Below are 15,116 nucleotides of genomic sequence, written 5' to 3'. Positions count from 1 at the left end.
TATGCCAACATTAGCGACATCTGGTCAACTTGGAACACAAACATCTGGTGGCTCCTGTGCATCAGCTTGTTTTAAACAGTAGTGCTACTGACAACATGACTCGTGCATGTTATGTTATCTGTATGTATTTGGCGATGCTGGTGCTGATTCCGCATTTAACATTTGACGATGCCACTATGGCTGCAGTACATTAGGACTTTGTTTTCACGAAACAGGCGTGCCTCTTCATATTTAAAGCGCACAAATGTAAATTTTGTCAGTACTACTTTTCATTATGGTCTATGTGTTTGTTCTTTAACCTGTTGGTTTGCGAGTGTATTTATGTTTTTCCCATTCGCTGCAGATCTGATGATGGTCATTAAAGACCGAAACCGGTAATCTGTTATCAAACAGTCTGCGACCATTGAAGTAAATTAAAGGAAACTGATTACATATACGGATCACTGTTTTTTCGCGACTACGTCGCAGCTTGCTGCAACAAAGCCATCGCAGAACTGTACGACGTTGAAGTAAAGCACGATTTCCATTTATTTTCTTTTTACTGGTCTGGTGAATCTAATAAAACATGTCCCAGACGCCTATGCAGTAGTTTTCCAGAACTTCCTCTCGAATGTCCATTGCGCCATAATAAATTCTCAGCTATTTTCCAGTGTGGCAAGCGTGCATTCTATTGGGTTCATGCGTAAGTTCGTAGCGTTTTTCCGTCAGAACAGGTATACATAACAGACTTTAGTCACCGATAACATAATCTCTTTCACTATTTGCAACTGCCAACGCTGGGGTAACTTTTCGGTTTGGCAACTGTGTAGAAAGGACGTGGTTCTGAGGCGACCAACTCGTCCAAGCATGTCCGGAGAGCATTCTCATGCGGAAAGATGAACTTCCTTGAAGGTTGTTCGATAGAGCGGGAAAGGTGCAAATCTGAGGACGCAAGATCAGCTGAACAAGGTGGGTGCGGAGTGACTTTCCAATATAACTCCTGTATAGCGTTTGTCAGTCTAGCAGAATGCGGGCGCGCGCAGCACTCCACTCAGCCTTCCTGGTCGCTGTCCTCGACTGCGTCTGCAAGACGTCTCAGTTGTTGACAATCAATGTCGTCAGTGGTGGTCACACCTCGGAGAAGCAATTCTTAGTCCGACACATGGACCCTGTCCCCCCCAGATGCATAACTATCATTAGTGGATCTGCGCAGGTCTTTCTGAGGGCAGTTGCTGCTTTCTTTGGGCTCAACCGCTCCTTTCTTTTCTTTACGTTACGATAAATGTCTCAAACAATGATGTACAACAATGGTACTCCACTGTCTGATATGAGGCTTTTCTCCGTATACTTCGGGAAATCAGAGACGTAACACTTTCAGCGACCGCCGATATTTGGCGGGAGAACACCCCACCATTTTCAAGGCAAACTGCAACGGACAGGCGGCGTACATGCAAATTTAAAACCTCGGTTCTCGGACTGAAGCAGGAAGGATAACACACACACTGAACACTCGTGCCACCAAAGATGCTATCAGAGCTATCGATAGTGAGACTACGAATTCGCAGGCGAGGCAGCATTGACTCTGTCCCTCTGTTTCTTCACAGTTTAAACAGAAACCTCCATCCCTGTTAACGAGGATGCTCGCTAATTTAATCTCAACTGCCTCCCTAATAACACTGTCCCAATAGCTGGACGTGCACGCCAATATCTCGGTGTTATTGTATAACATTGGGTGACCAGTATCCAAGCAATGTTCGGCAATAGCAGATCTACTTGGCTGCTGTAATCGTGTGTGCCGTTTATGCTCAGTACACCGGTCCTCCACGGTCCTGATAGTTTGACCAAAATATGCCATGCCGCAGCTACAAGAAATACGACATACACCCGCCTTACGCAGTCCAAGATCATCCTTAACGGAACTCAAAAGTGCTCTAATTTTAGATGGAGGTCGGAAAACACATTTCACATCGTATTTCCGTAAAATACGACCGATCTTGTTGGATGTGTTTCCAACATAAGGCAAAAAGGCAGTAGACTTAGGTGTCGACTCAGAATTGTCATCAATTACTCGATGTACAGTTGGTCGATAGCGCAACGCACGTTCAATCTGTCCATCACTATAACCATTTTGACGAAATGTAACTTCAAGATGGGACAGCTCTGCAGGCAAAGTCTCAGCGTCAGAAAATACATGTGCCCTGTGTACCGAGGTACGAAGTACCCCTTCACGCTGAGCCGGATGGTGACAACTATTAGCCTGTAAGTACAAGTCGGTGTGAGTACGTTTCCTGTAGACTGCATGTCCCAATGGTCCATCATCCTTCCTCCTAACCAACACGTCAAGAAATGGAAGGCAACCATCCTCTTCCACCTCCATCGTAAAACGAATGTTCGGGTGGATCGAGTTCAGATGTTCTAGAAAGGCATTCAAATTCTCCCTACCGTGAGGCCAAACAACGAAGGTATCGTCAACGTATCTAAAGGAACAGGCGGGTTTCAAAGGCGCCGACTCCAATGCACGTTCCTCGAAGTCTTCCATAAACAAATTTGCGATCGCTGGAGACAACGGACTACCCATCGCAACTCCATCTGTCTGCTCGTAATACTGGTCATTAAATAAAAAGTAAGTTGATGTCAAATACATACCGAAAGAGATTAGTTAATTGAGCACCAAACCTGGCCTCAATTAACCGCAACGAATCAGACAGAGGAACACGAGTGAAGAGAGAGACCACATCGAAACTCACTAAAATATCAGAGTCATTCAACTGCAGTCCCTCCAAACGACGTAAAAAAAATCAGTTGAGTTCCTGATATGATGTTCACACCGACCTACTTGTGGACTCAACAGAGAAGCAAGATGCTTGGCTACACGATGTGCCGGAGCGCCGATGTTACTCACTAAAGGACGGAAAACTGATTGCTTAAAAACGCATGATTCCACTACATTGTCTGTATACTCCAACATCTACGTATGCCAAGTTGTAACGGCATCGCATGAAGCAAATAAAACTGCAGGAAAATAATTTCTATAATTTTAGTGAAATGAGTCTGAATAACACCGATCTTCGTTTCCTATGAGGCGAAAGGTAACATTTTCGGCTGTCCCAGCCGGGATTTCGCAGCCCGCCTGCCTAGAGCCTTAAAGCCCTCAGTGGCGAAGCTCTTCACAGGTTTTTGCGGCTTAGCCCGCCCAAAAATGTTAACAGAACTTGCAATCAGAATAGCGTAATCCGCCATACAGGCGAATCCGTGCCGGCCGGGCTTCATTCGAGCAAATGCGTCCTACAATTCGGGAATGTCCCCACCAAGCGAAATGTAATGCCTAAAAGTTTGCTGGACAGTGCTGCCATCTGCAGTTGTCCCATCAAACCTTCTGCAACAGCCCGAGCGCTTCGCACTGGAAGCCTGTTTGTCGGAAACTTTCTGTCGTGTCTCACGGAAGGAAGAACACCAGGAAATTCTGCTTAGTATACAATTTTTGCTACATTAGTCTGATGTCATTATCAATGTTCTCTCAGTGGCGATTTTGGCACATCGGCCAACGTTGTTAAAAACTGAAAGATGCAAGGCTGACTTTATGCCAGGTTTTCATTAAGGCTCTGGGTGACTCCCCAATAATATTCTGTATCGGTATTCATAATACTGATTTGTTGTCAATGAGACTGTTGCAGAAGATCCCACGGACGTATAAAAAGTCGAAGGTTGTTGTCCCTGTGCCAGCTACACTTAGGATTTGTTCGCGAATGCCTTTAACGAAATTCATGACAAGAAAGTTTCAATTCATGCAGCAACTAACAAATATCCTCATGAACAAATTGCATGGGAAACATCGTGCATCAGTGTGTGGACAGGTTGTATCCATTGAAGAAGAGCAGGGTGTGTTTCCTGCACATGCAGTGACAATGTGTGATTATGGTTTCCCATTTTCATTGCTGGATTTACGGTTCAAAGTGTAGCTCGACTGACGTGGTCGCAGAGTTTCAGGAGTACAAATGAAACACGAGTTAAAAAAAAAGAAAAAGAAAAAAAAAAAAGAAAAAAAGGTATGGGAACAGCAATTTTGAAATGAACTGTAAAATGTTAATAATACATTAAAAACAAAATAAAATAAAATTATTTTGGAGATTTTACTCTTTACTCTCACAGAAGTACCTTGTAGGTGGTTGTCATTTGGTCGCTCACTGCTCAGCATTCAAACACTCAAGAACAAGACAGTCGCAAAGTCACCCCCCCGCCATTTTGTGGCTCCTGTACAACTGTCCAAAAGTTGTCAATCCCTTCCACAAAATCCGGACATGAACTGCATTGAGAATTTATGGGATGCGTTAGAAAGACATATTCGATAAGCCCCCCACAGTGTAAACAAAAACTCAGGAGACGACTGCAAGAAGAATGGGAAAAATCTAAGTATTTCGTACTTACACAAGCTTGTACGAAGTATGTCAAAACGGCTGACAAGTGGTACAACATCGCTGTAGAACTACAAAGTACTAATTCCTCATTATTTCCTAGTTTTTGGTTTATTTCTGCACTTTGTCCCAAAACATTTGCGAATTGAAATCTAAGTTATTTCACATAATTATTTGTATTTTGTAAGTCATTAAATGAAGTAAAATGTCCAATTTATTGCTCTGTGAATATCATTCTATCTGTTGGAATAACGTCGGCCGCGGTGGTCATGCGGTTCTAGGCGCTCAGTCCGGAACCGCGCGACTGCTACGGTCGCAGGTTCGAATCCTGCCTCCGGCATGGATGTGTGATGTCCTTAGGTTAGTTAGGTTTAAGTAGTTCTAAGTTCTAGGGGACTGATGACCTCAGCAGTTGAGTCCCATAGTGCTCAGAGCCATTTGAGCCATTTTTTTGTTGGAATAACAAACATAATACGTTTAATTGTTTATCTGTTACTTCTCGAAGTAAATAAAATCTATTCTTCTTGTCCCAAACTTATGAAATGCACTTTAGATTACTGTACGTGGCTTGTGAATAACACCAACTGTGGGTTGTGTGACCCTTTCTATTTAATCTTGAGTAATGAGCGTGAATTTACAGCACACAGGGCACCGGGCGACGGACAAGCCTACTGTCCATTGTATGTGAGCAGCCACTCCACGATGAAGAGCTCGCCGTTTGGTGCGTTGTTAACAGGAACGCGCATCACCGGACCGATATTTTTTGACAATACCCTCAAACACGTTTGCATACATGGAAAATTTTGATACATTTTGAGCTCGACTCACTGAATACGGGCGGCAATACTGCGTCTTCCAGCAAGATGGGACAACGTGCCACCGTCTAAAGTACCACTGCAACGAGTCAACGATGTCTTCACAGAGGAACGAACTGTTAGCAAACATTAATGGCCACCACGTTCGCCGGACCTAACAACGTACGATTTTTTTCTGTGGGGACAACTGAAGAGCAAGGGCTATGAAACAAATCCACACACAATAGAGGAACTGAAAGACAACGTCGGCTGTCAAGTTGCCGTCACCATACCCGGACTTTGCGCCAGGTTTATCTGAATGCGCTCAGACGCTTGCAAGGATTCACAGCACCTACTACAAATTAATTTTTACTATATTTTTCGTTGTAAATAATTGGTAACTCCATTTCAGCTTTTTGTTCCTGTAATTTCACTGCCGTTCCTTTACACTTACAAGAACTATTTTTGTCTTCGCCACCCTACACAATTAACAGCTGAAGATCGTAAGTAGAAAATATACACTATAATCTGCTCACCATAAGAATAAACCTGATGTAAACATTACGCCATGTATTCTTCCGCGTTTGCTTCAATCTCATTGCATTTCGTTTCACGTGGAGCGGAAGCCAAGCTGTCACCAGTACAGTCAAGTTCGATTATGCAAAAAACTGGTGATTTCTCAAACTGGGGAACAATCGAGAATGGGGTGCCGCAAGGTTCGGTCTGGGGTCCTCTGCTGTTCTTAATATATATTAATGACTTGCCATTCTATATTCACGAAGATGCAAAGCTGGTACCTTTTGGCAATGATACAAGTATAGCTATCACACCCAAAAGACAAGAATTAATTGGTGAAATTGTAAACGATGTTTTTCAGAAAATCATTAAGTGGTTCTCTGCAAGTGGGCTCTCATTAAACTTTGACAAAACACAGTACATACAGTTCCACACAGGAAATGGAATGACACCATTAATAAATATAGACTTCGATCAGAAATCGGTAGCTACAGTAGAATATTCAAAATTTCTAGGTGTATGTGCTGATGTGCGGTTGAACTGGAAAAAACACTGAAGATCTGCTGAAACGTTTGAGTTCAGCTACTTATGCTATTAGGGTCATTGCAAATTTTGGCTTACCACGCCTATTTTCACTCTCTGCTTTCGTATGGCATCATATTCTCGGGTAATTCATCATTGAGTAAAAGAGTGTACATAGTACAAAAGTGTGTAATGAGAATAATTGCTGGAGATCATCCAAGATCATCCTGCACACACTTATTTAAAGAGCTACAGATCTTCACTATAGCCTCACAAAATATATATATATATATATATATATATATATATATATATATATATATATATATATATCCACTTACGAAATTTGTTATTAACAATCCGAACGAATTCAAAAGTAATGGCAGTGTAAATGGCTGCAACACGAGGAGAATGGATGATCTTCACTACTCAAGGTTAAATCTAGCTTTGGCTCAGAGGGGGCTAAATCATGCTGCCACAAAAGTCTTTGGTCACTTACCTAATAGCATCAAAAGTCTGACAGATAGCCATATAGTAGTTAAAAGGAAATTAAAAGAATTTCTGAACGGCAACTCCTTCTAATCATTAGATGAATTTTTGGATATAGTAAGTGGATACTTTCCCAAGCCGCCACAAAAAAAAGAAAAAATTAAAAATAGTGTCATGTAATAGTTTGTATAATGTAATATCTTGTATAGACGCCTTTTATTAACCTGACACGTTCCACATCATTACGAAGTGTCGTTTTCATGATCTATGGAACAAGTACTAATCTAATCTAATTATAAGGACACGTTTTATGCTGTGTTACACGCATATAGAATGAGTGATAATGCGGGACAACAGCTATGCTGGCGCATTATACTTGGACACCACTGCCCAGCCAGCGGTCCAACTAACCTGCAATGCTGAGAGCAGTTGCAGTTCAGACGTAAAAAGAGACGAGCAAAGAAGCAATATAGCTTCGAACGTAATTTAATTTTTAATGAGGACGAAATAATATTCGGAGGAACTCCAGCACTACCGCGCGCTTCTTAGGTGACCAGACGGAAAGCATGAAATGCACTCGTTCGCACCTGACATAGTCTTCAAATTACAAACAAGTGATGAAAATATGAGGTAATTTTTCTGAGCGAACTGTGTGTAATGCAAAAGCATACTGCAAGGATTTCACCGTACTGTTGAATACTGAAGCCAATGAAGGTATTAATTAGTCGTCTGGTAATCTCTCAGCTCTTTCCACATCAGAAACCGAGAAATACATTTCAGTTGTGGAAGTGTCACCTGCTACGTTGACAACGACCCTATCAACACAATCCTCGAAGCCAACCAGGCGCCGCATTTTCTCTTCTTTCATGACGAGCCGTTCTATTTCCCGCCAGCGTTCGGCAGTGGCGTGTGAAAAAGCTGCGTGCGTTAGTTCTAGTACATCGTCTGGCAGAAAACAGTCATGTTACTTCTCGGGCCAAGTCTCTTAACTTGGCTCCAGATCAGTTCTGTTGGGTTCACATTGTAATGGTACAGCAGCAAATCAAAAAAATGCATTTGTATGATGTGCTCGATGCTGTGAAAATTATTGTTGTTTCATGTTTCTACAATACTTCTCTACCTCTGCGGCATAAAACGCAGATAGTCCAAGTAAAGAGGATTTGGTTTTTCAGTTTTGCCTTAAAAAATTAAAGCGGTATAAAACTATGCACATAGTCCAAGTAAAGAGGATTTGGTTTTTCAGTTTTGCCTTGAAAAAATAGTTATGTTTGCTTAATTTAAGCAACTTATGAAGTCTTTCATAAAACACCAATAATTAAGAATTTGTATTTCTATTTGAAACGAACACAGGAATTTCGCGTCCAATACGTTATTAGAAACAAGACGACGTGCATTATTCATAAGAAATTATGATGAGTTTTCTAATCAGCATGTGAATTCATTCCGTTACGCTACCGAGTGCGCTACACGTATGATATGGGTTTATAAATCAACTGTACTACACAAAGTCGCTGGGAAAACTTCAAGGCCGATCATCTCCGTAAATTTATGGAAAACATTGAGAACAGCCTATATCTCGGCACTTTATAACCGTATTGCTCACGCGTGTTTCACCACGGAACAGGAAGCAAACCTCAGCCATTTTCATACTGCGCATTATCAGCGCGACAATCAGAGCACAACAGTGTAGAGGCAGTGACTGTACACAGTTTTTGAAATAAAAACCACGTCGCTAAAGCGCGATTGAGAGAAACGTCTGTAGCTGTTAATACATTTGAATGTCTTAGTTTCACTTAACGCAACTTAGTAATAATACAGTTAATACGTAAGTGGGACCTACTTCCAAGAGCGTAACGAGACCAGTGTACGTGTGCTAACGGCTTCTGACTAATCATCGCGTTTGTTTTGTTTATTCTTACGATGTATTATAGTGGAAAGCAGAACATTTCTAGTGCAAACTCGCATGTGCAACAAACTAATAAAGCATTCAGTGCTCTACCCTACTAAACGGTGTAGGACTCATGGCAAACTAAAAGCTACTTACAGACTTGGGCCGAACAGTCGTATGACGTCCACTGAACCTAACGTCCTTCGAAAACAGGCGACAGTAACAGACGCCCTACAGTGTTTTGACAAAAACTTACTCTTGAAGACTTTTTATCCGTCGACGGCATACAGGGTGAGCAATGAAGCACATGTTTATGACTTACCAAGTACGTTTTTACCTCAACCAAGTGTCCATAAGCAGAGTTAAAAGCTACAAACGTAAATGCGTTACGCATTTTGACAGCCGGTTAAATCAGTCTAGGTAGTACATCGCTGCATAAACTTTGAAGAACAACACGTCATCTCACAGTAAAAAATAATAGTTAAAGAGCTTTCAAGAGTCCAAAATTTTTCCCAGTTTCTTATGACATGAAATTACTGTCAGTGTGGTTACGCTACCGTTTTAAAAATGTCAATGTATTTTCCAATGGCACACTGCAACATCAAGCACGTAGTTCCTCATAAACTTAACCGAGAATTAAAAGGAACAAATGCAAGTTTGACAATAATACTTCCAACAAAAGCACACAGTGAGTTTCGTTACAAAGAATCATCGAACTAAATATCAGGCTAGTAAGTAACTACGCTGTCGCAGAAAGTTATCTGTATCAAAGCATTTGTTGTCTAGTCCGTTAATTCGCAAATTACTGAACTGAGCGAGACACAAACGCGTGAGAAAAATGACACACATACGGAGCTAACTTACCGCTGTATGTCCTCAGAAGTACTTCCCCGATTCACCACGCAACTTTAATATGCTCCAAGTAGACACGCCTGCAACGAACTGCGACGTAGAACAGACAGCGCTGCAGTGCTGCCGCCGCGCGGCCGAACCGGGACTCGCAGACAACTGCGAAACGTCTGTGCGCTCAGCACTGCGAACGCATTCAACAATAAAATACACTGAGGTGACAAAAGACACGGAACAGCAGTATACACAAATACAGATGGCGGTAGTATCGCGTACACGATGTATAAAAGTGAAGTGCATCGGCGGAGCTCTCGTGTGTAGTCAGGTGACATATGCGGAAATATTTCCGACGTCATTGTTGCCGCAGAACGGGAATTAACTGGCGTTGAACGTGGAATGTCAGACGCATGCGACATTCCGCATCGGAAATCATTAGGGAAATCAATATTCCGCGATCCATAGAGTCAAGAGTGTGCTGTGAAGACATGATTTCAGGCATTCCCTTTGAACGCGGACAACGAAGTAGCCGATGGCCTTCACGTAAGGAAGGAGAGCAGCTGCGCTTGCGTGGGGTTGTCATTGATGACAGACAAGCAACCACGGTGGGGGTGGTAGGCCATAACACTCCTTTATTGGCTCGATTATGGGTGCGACAGAAATTAAGTCGTTGGCTTCTTAAAGATACGAGCGTGGATAATTTTTCAGCGATTAAATGGCATATAGTGGGACTGTATTGTGTATTCGGTGACGTGTTAGTGGTTTTGATGCTATTCACATACTGTTGAGCAAATCTTTGATAAGTGCAAAGCACGGACGAGTGTCTTCAGTTTTAGAAACGTTCAGTCATAAATAAAGTAACTGTACAAAAGCAATGTCGTGATAGCAGACTTTCTTTTATAGAAAGTTTGGAAAAAGCATTCTTTATACCAATTACTTCATATTCTATTAATTAATTAAACCAAACAAGCAATAAGCCTCCTAATTCAGGCGATAGCAAGGAAAGGTTCTTCTATCATTCTCACGAACCGCTTTTTCGCAATAAAGAACAGCGGTAATTGTTTATTTCCTATCGTTCTTCGACGAAACTTGAATAATTCATAGTCAATTCAATATGGCGTATAATCAGCGGTGGTTTGGCGTTATGATTTAGCAGCGCACGTCATTACTCAGCTATTCAGAATAAGGTGCCTGGCAGAGGGTTCAATGAACCACCTTCAAGCCGTCTCTCTAGCGTTTCACTCTCGAACGGTGCGCGGGAGAAAACGAGCACTTAAGTTTTTCCGTGCGAGCCCTGATTTCTCTTAGTTTATCGTGATGATCATTTCTCCCTATGTAGGTGGGTGCCAACAGAATGTTTTCGCAATGGGAGGAGAAAACTGGTGATTGAAATTTCATGAGAAGATCCCGTCGCAACGTTATAATGATTGCCACTCCAATTCACGTGTCATGTCTGTGGCACTATCTCCCCTATTTCGCGATAATACAAAACGAGCTCCCCTTCTTTGAACTATTTCGATGTCATCCGTCAGTCCCACCTGATGCGGATCCCACACCGCACAGCAATACTCCAGAACAGGGCGGACTAGCGTGGTATAAGCAGTCTCTTTGGTAGTCCTGTTGCAGCTTTAATTGTTCAGCCAATGAATCGCAGTCTTTGGTTTGCTCTACCCACAACATTATCTATGTGATCGTTCCAATTCAGGTTATTTGTAATTGTAATCTCTAAGTATTTAGCTGAACTGACAGCCTTCAGGTTTGTGCGACTTACCGCGTAATCGAAATTTAGCGGGTTTCTCTTAGTACTCGTGTGAATAACTTCACACTTTTCTTTATTCAGGGTCAATTGCCACTTTTCATACCATACAGATATCTTATCTAAATCGTTCTGGTCATTTGATGACTTTACAACACGGTGAATGACAGGGTCATCTGCAAACAGTCTAGGACGGCTACTGCCGGCCTAAGTGGCCGAGCGGTTCTAGGCGCTAGTAGATCAGTTTTGCTATTTGGGGGGCAAAATAACTGAGGTCGAAGCAGAGAGGATATGAAATGTAGACTGGCAATGGCAAGGAAAGCGTTTCAGAAGAAGAGAAATTTGTTAATGTCGAGTATAGGTTGAAGTGTCAGGAAGTTCTTCCTGATTTTATTTCTATGCAGCGTAGCCATGTATGGAAGTGAAACATGGACGATGAACAGTTTAGACAAGAAGAGAATAGAATATTAATGAGGGAATTGACACCGTGAATCCTGCAGGGCTGTTCATAAATCTGAAAGAGTACGAGGGGGTGGGAATCTCTTCTGAACAGCACTTTGCAAGGCATCACATATATGCTCAATAATGTTTATGTCTGGAGAGTTTGGTGTGCAGCGGATGTGTTTAAAGTCAGAACAGTGTACCCGCAGCCACTCTGCAGTAACCCTGGACGTGTGCGGTGTCGCATTGTCCTCCTGGAATTGCCCAAATCCATCGGAATGCACAATGGACATGAATGGATGCGGGTGATCAGACAGGACGCTTACGTACGTCTTACCTGTCAGAATTGTATGTGGACGTATCAGAGTTCCCATATCATTCCAACTGCACACGCCCCATATCATTGCACAGTCTCCACCAGCTTCAAAGGTCCGTGGATTCATGAGGTTGTCTCCACACCCGTACCCGTCCATCCGCTCGATACAATTTGAAACGAGACTCGTCCGACCAGGCAACATGTTTCCAGTCACCAACTGTGCAACGCCGTTGTCGGCAGGTCCAGGCGAGGCGTAAAGCATTGTGTCACGCAGTCATCAAGGGCACACGAGTCTTGGGCTTCGAAAGCGCACATCGATGATGTTTCATTGAACGGTTCGCACGCTGACACATGTTGATGGCCCAGCACTGAGACCTGCAGCACTTTGCGGAACAGTTGCACTTCTGTCACGTTGAACGATTCTCTTCAGTCGTCGTTGGTCCCGTTCTTGCAGGATGTTTTTCCGGCCGCAGGGATGCTGGAGATTCGATGTTTTACCTGATTCATGATATTCACGGTGCACTCGTGAAATGGTTGTACGGGAAAGTTCCCCACTTCATCGCTACTTCGAAGATGCTGTGTTCCATCGTTCGTGCGCCGAGTACAACACCACGTTCAAACTCAAATCTTGATAACCTACCATTGCAGTAACCGATCTGACAACTGCGCCAGACACTTGTTGCTTATGTAGACGTTCCGACCGCAGCGTCATATTCGCCTGTTCACGTAACTCTGTATTTGAACATGCATGACTATACGAGTTTCTTTGGCGCTTCAGTGTATTTGCTCCAAGCTGCAATTGCAATACTTACCTTACTGTGTTAAACCCTTTAACATAAGATTATACAGTAATTATTAATGAGTAGATGTTGACAACACCTTAAATTTTTTCAGTTTGATGAGTAATTATTAGAAACACAGAAAATCACACAACTGTAGCTCCCTACTTAGCAATCATATACAACCGCTCGCTCACCGATAGTTCTGTACCTACAGATTGGAAAATTGCGCAGGTCGCACCAGTGTTTAAGAATGGTAGTAGGAGTAATCCATCGAACTACAGACGTTATATCCATTGACGTCGGTTTGCAGTAGGTTTTTGTAGCATATACTGTATTCGAACATTATGAATCACCTCGAAGGGAACGATCTATTGATACGTAATCAGCATGGCTTCAGAAAACATCGTTCTTGTTCAACGCACGAAGTAATGGCCGCTATCGACAGGTGATCTCAAGTTGATTCCGTATTTCTAGATTCCCGGAAAGCTTTTGACACCGTTCCTCACAAGCGACTTCTAATCAAGCTGCGGACCTATGGGGTATCGTCTCAGTTGTGCGACTGGATTCGTGACGTCCTGTCAGGAAGGTCGCCAGTTCGTAGTAATAGACGGCAAATCATCGAGTAAAACTGAAGTGATATCAGGTGTTCCCCAGGGAAGTGTCCTGGGACCTCTGCTGTTCCTGATCTATATAAATGACCTGGGTGACAATCTGGGCAGTTCTCTTAGGTTGTTCGCAGATGATGCTGTAATTTACCGTCTAGTAAGGTCATCCGAAGACCAGTATCAGTTGCAAAGCGATTCAGAAAAGATTGCTGTATGGTGTGGCAGGTGGCAGTTGACGCTAAATAACGAAAAGTGTGAGGTGATCCACTCGAGTTCCAAAAGAAATCCGTCGGAATTTGATTACTCGATAAATAGTACAATTCTCATGGCTGTCAATTCAACTAAGTACCTGGGTGTTAAAATTACGGACAACTTGAGTTGGGAAGACCACATACATAATATTGCGGGGAAGGCGAGCCAAAGGTTGCGTTTCATCGGCAGGACACTTGGAAGATGCAACAAGTCCACTACAGAGACAGCTTACACTACACTCGTTCGTCCTCTGTTAGAATATTACTGCGCGGTGTGGGATCCTTACCAGATGGGATTGACTGAGGACATCGAAAGGGTGCAAAAAAGGGCAGCTCGTTTTGTATTATCACGTAATAGGGGAGAGAGTGTGGCAGATATGATACGCGAGTTGGGATGGAAGTCGTTAAAGCAAAGACGTTTTTCGTCGCGGCGAGATCTATTTACGAAATTTCAGTCACCAACTCTCTCTTCCGAACGCGAAAATATTTTGTTGAGCCCAACCTACATAGGTAGAGAACGATCAAAATAAAATAAGAGAAATCAGAGCTCGAGCAGAAAGGTTTAGGTGTTCGTTTTTCCCGCGCGCTGTTCGGGAGTGGAATGGTAGAGAGAGTAGTGTGATTGTGGTTCGATGAACCCTCTGCCAAGCACTTAAATGTGAATTGCACAGTAGTTATGTGGATGTAGATGTAGACGTAGATGTAGATGTAGACGATGCCATTAGATACACGACGCGTGGCTGTCGCCGCATGCCGTGAGGCTGGTTGGCCGCTTAGTGGCGTGTGTGGGTGGGAGCCTGCAGGGTCTGCTTCCTGCAGCCTACACCGCACGACAATCCCGCAGGAGGCAGGGATGGGCAGGGAAGGCGCACGGCGTCTCGTCAACAATCCAAACACGGGCACACCAAGCGACAATGTCGCGCCACGCCGTACCGAGACAGTGGCAGGACAAGTTCGGGAGTCCTCACTTTCGTTGTCACACTACAGAAACCAGAATGCGACATCCCAAGAAATCGCTCTCTTGAGCATTTAATTTGCGCCCAGCTACATGACTGTCAAAGTAGACACGGCAAATAGCTGTTTACAATAAGTAATCTTTATCTACGACTGTGTTTCGGCTTAATCGCCATTTGAAGTACCTGCAATTACAATTTTGGTGAGATTTTTTTCACACGATATCTGCGAACCATGGATCAAGATGTAGTGGTTAATAAAAAAGAAAAAGTGAAGAAAAGAAAAGAAAAGAAAAGAAAAGAAAAGAAAAGAAAATGTGGGAAGAAATGGTGAATAAAAAGGGGGTTTTAAAATCGTAAATGACCGTGAAAAAGGGAAAGAATGAAATGCAAATCGGACTTCGTATTACAGAAAAGCTATCCGTGATTCGGAAAAGCTATTGTTGGGGTGGTCCTTGTGGCGTTTTTGAGCAAAAGTTAAACCAATTTCCACTACAAAAATTATTGAAAAAGAACAGAGAATAACAAAATGTAACTGACAGGGGGAAATGGCGTAGATAAGAGTT

The 15,116-nt window shown here is 42.9% G+C and overlaps 1 protein-coding gene across 1 annotated transcript in view; it reads right to left on the bottom strand.

Moving 5' to 3' along the window:
- LOC124720307 (speckle-type POZ protein-like) overlaps positions 1–9,563 on the bottom strand; it is a 100,456-nt gene extending 90,893 nt beyond the window's left edge. The window contains exon 1 of the mRNA XM_047245615.1: positions 9,465–9,563. The gene's annotated coding sequence lies outside the window, so the exon portion shown is untranslated. The remainder of the gene's footprint in view (positions 1–9,464) is intronic.
- Between the last annotated feature and the right edge of the window lie 5,553 nt (positions 9,564–15,116).

The sequence above is a fragment of the Schistocerca piceifrons genome, chromosome 11 (genome assembly GCF_021461385.2).
Source record: "Schistocerca piceifrons isolate TAMUIC-IGC-003096 chromosome 11, iqSchPice1.1, whole genome shotgun sequence".
Taxonomy (NCBI): Eukaryota; Metazoa; Arthropoda; class Insecta; order Orthoptera; family Acrididae; genus Schistocerca; species Schistocerca piceifrons.
This window is presented reverse-complemented; position numbering and strand designations above follow the sequence as displayed.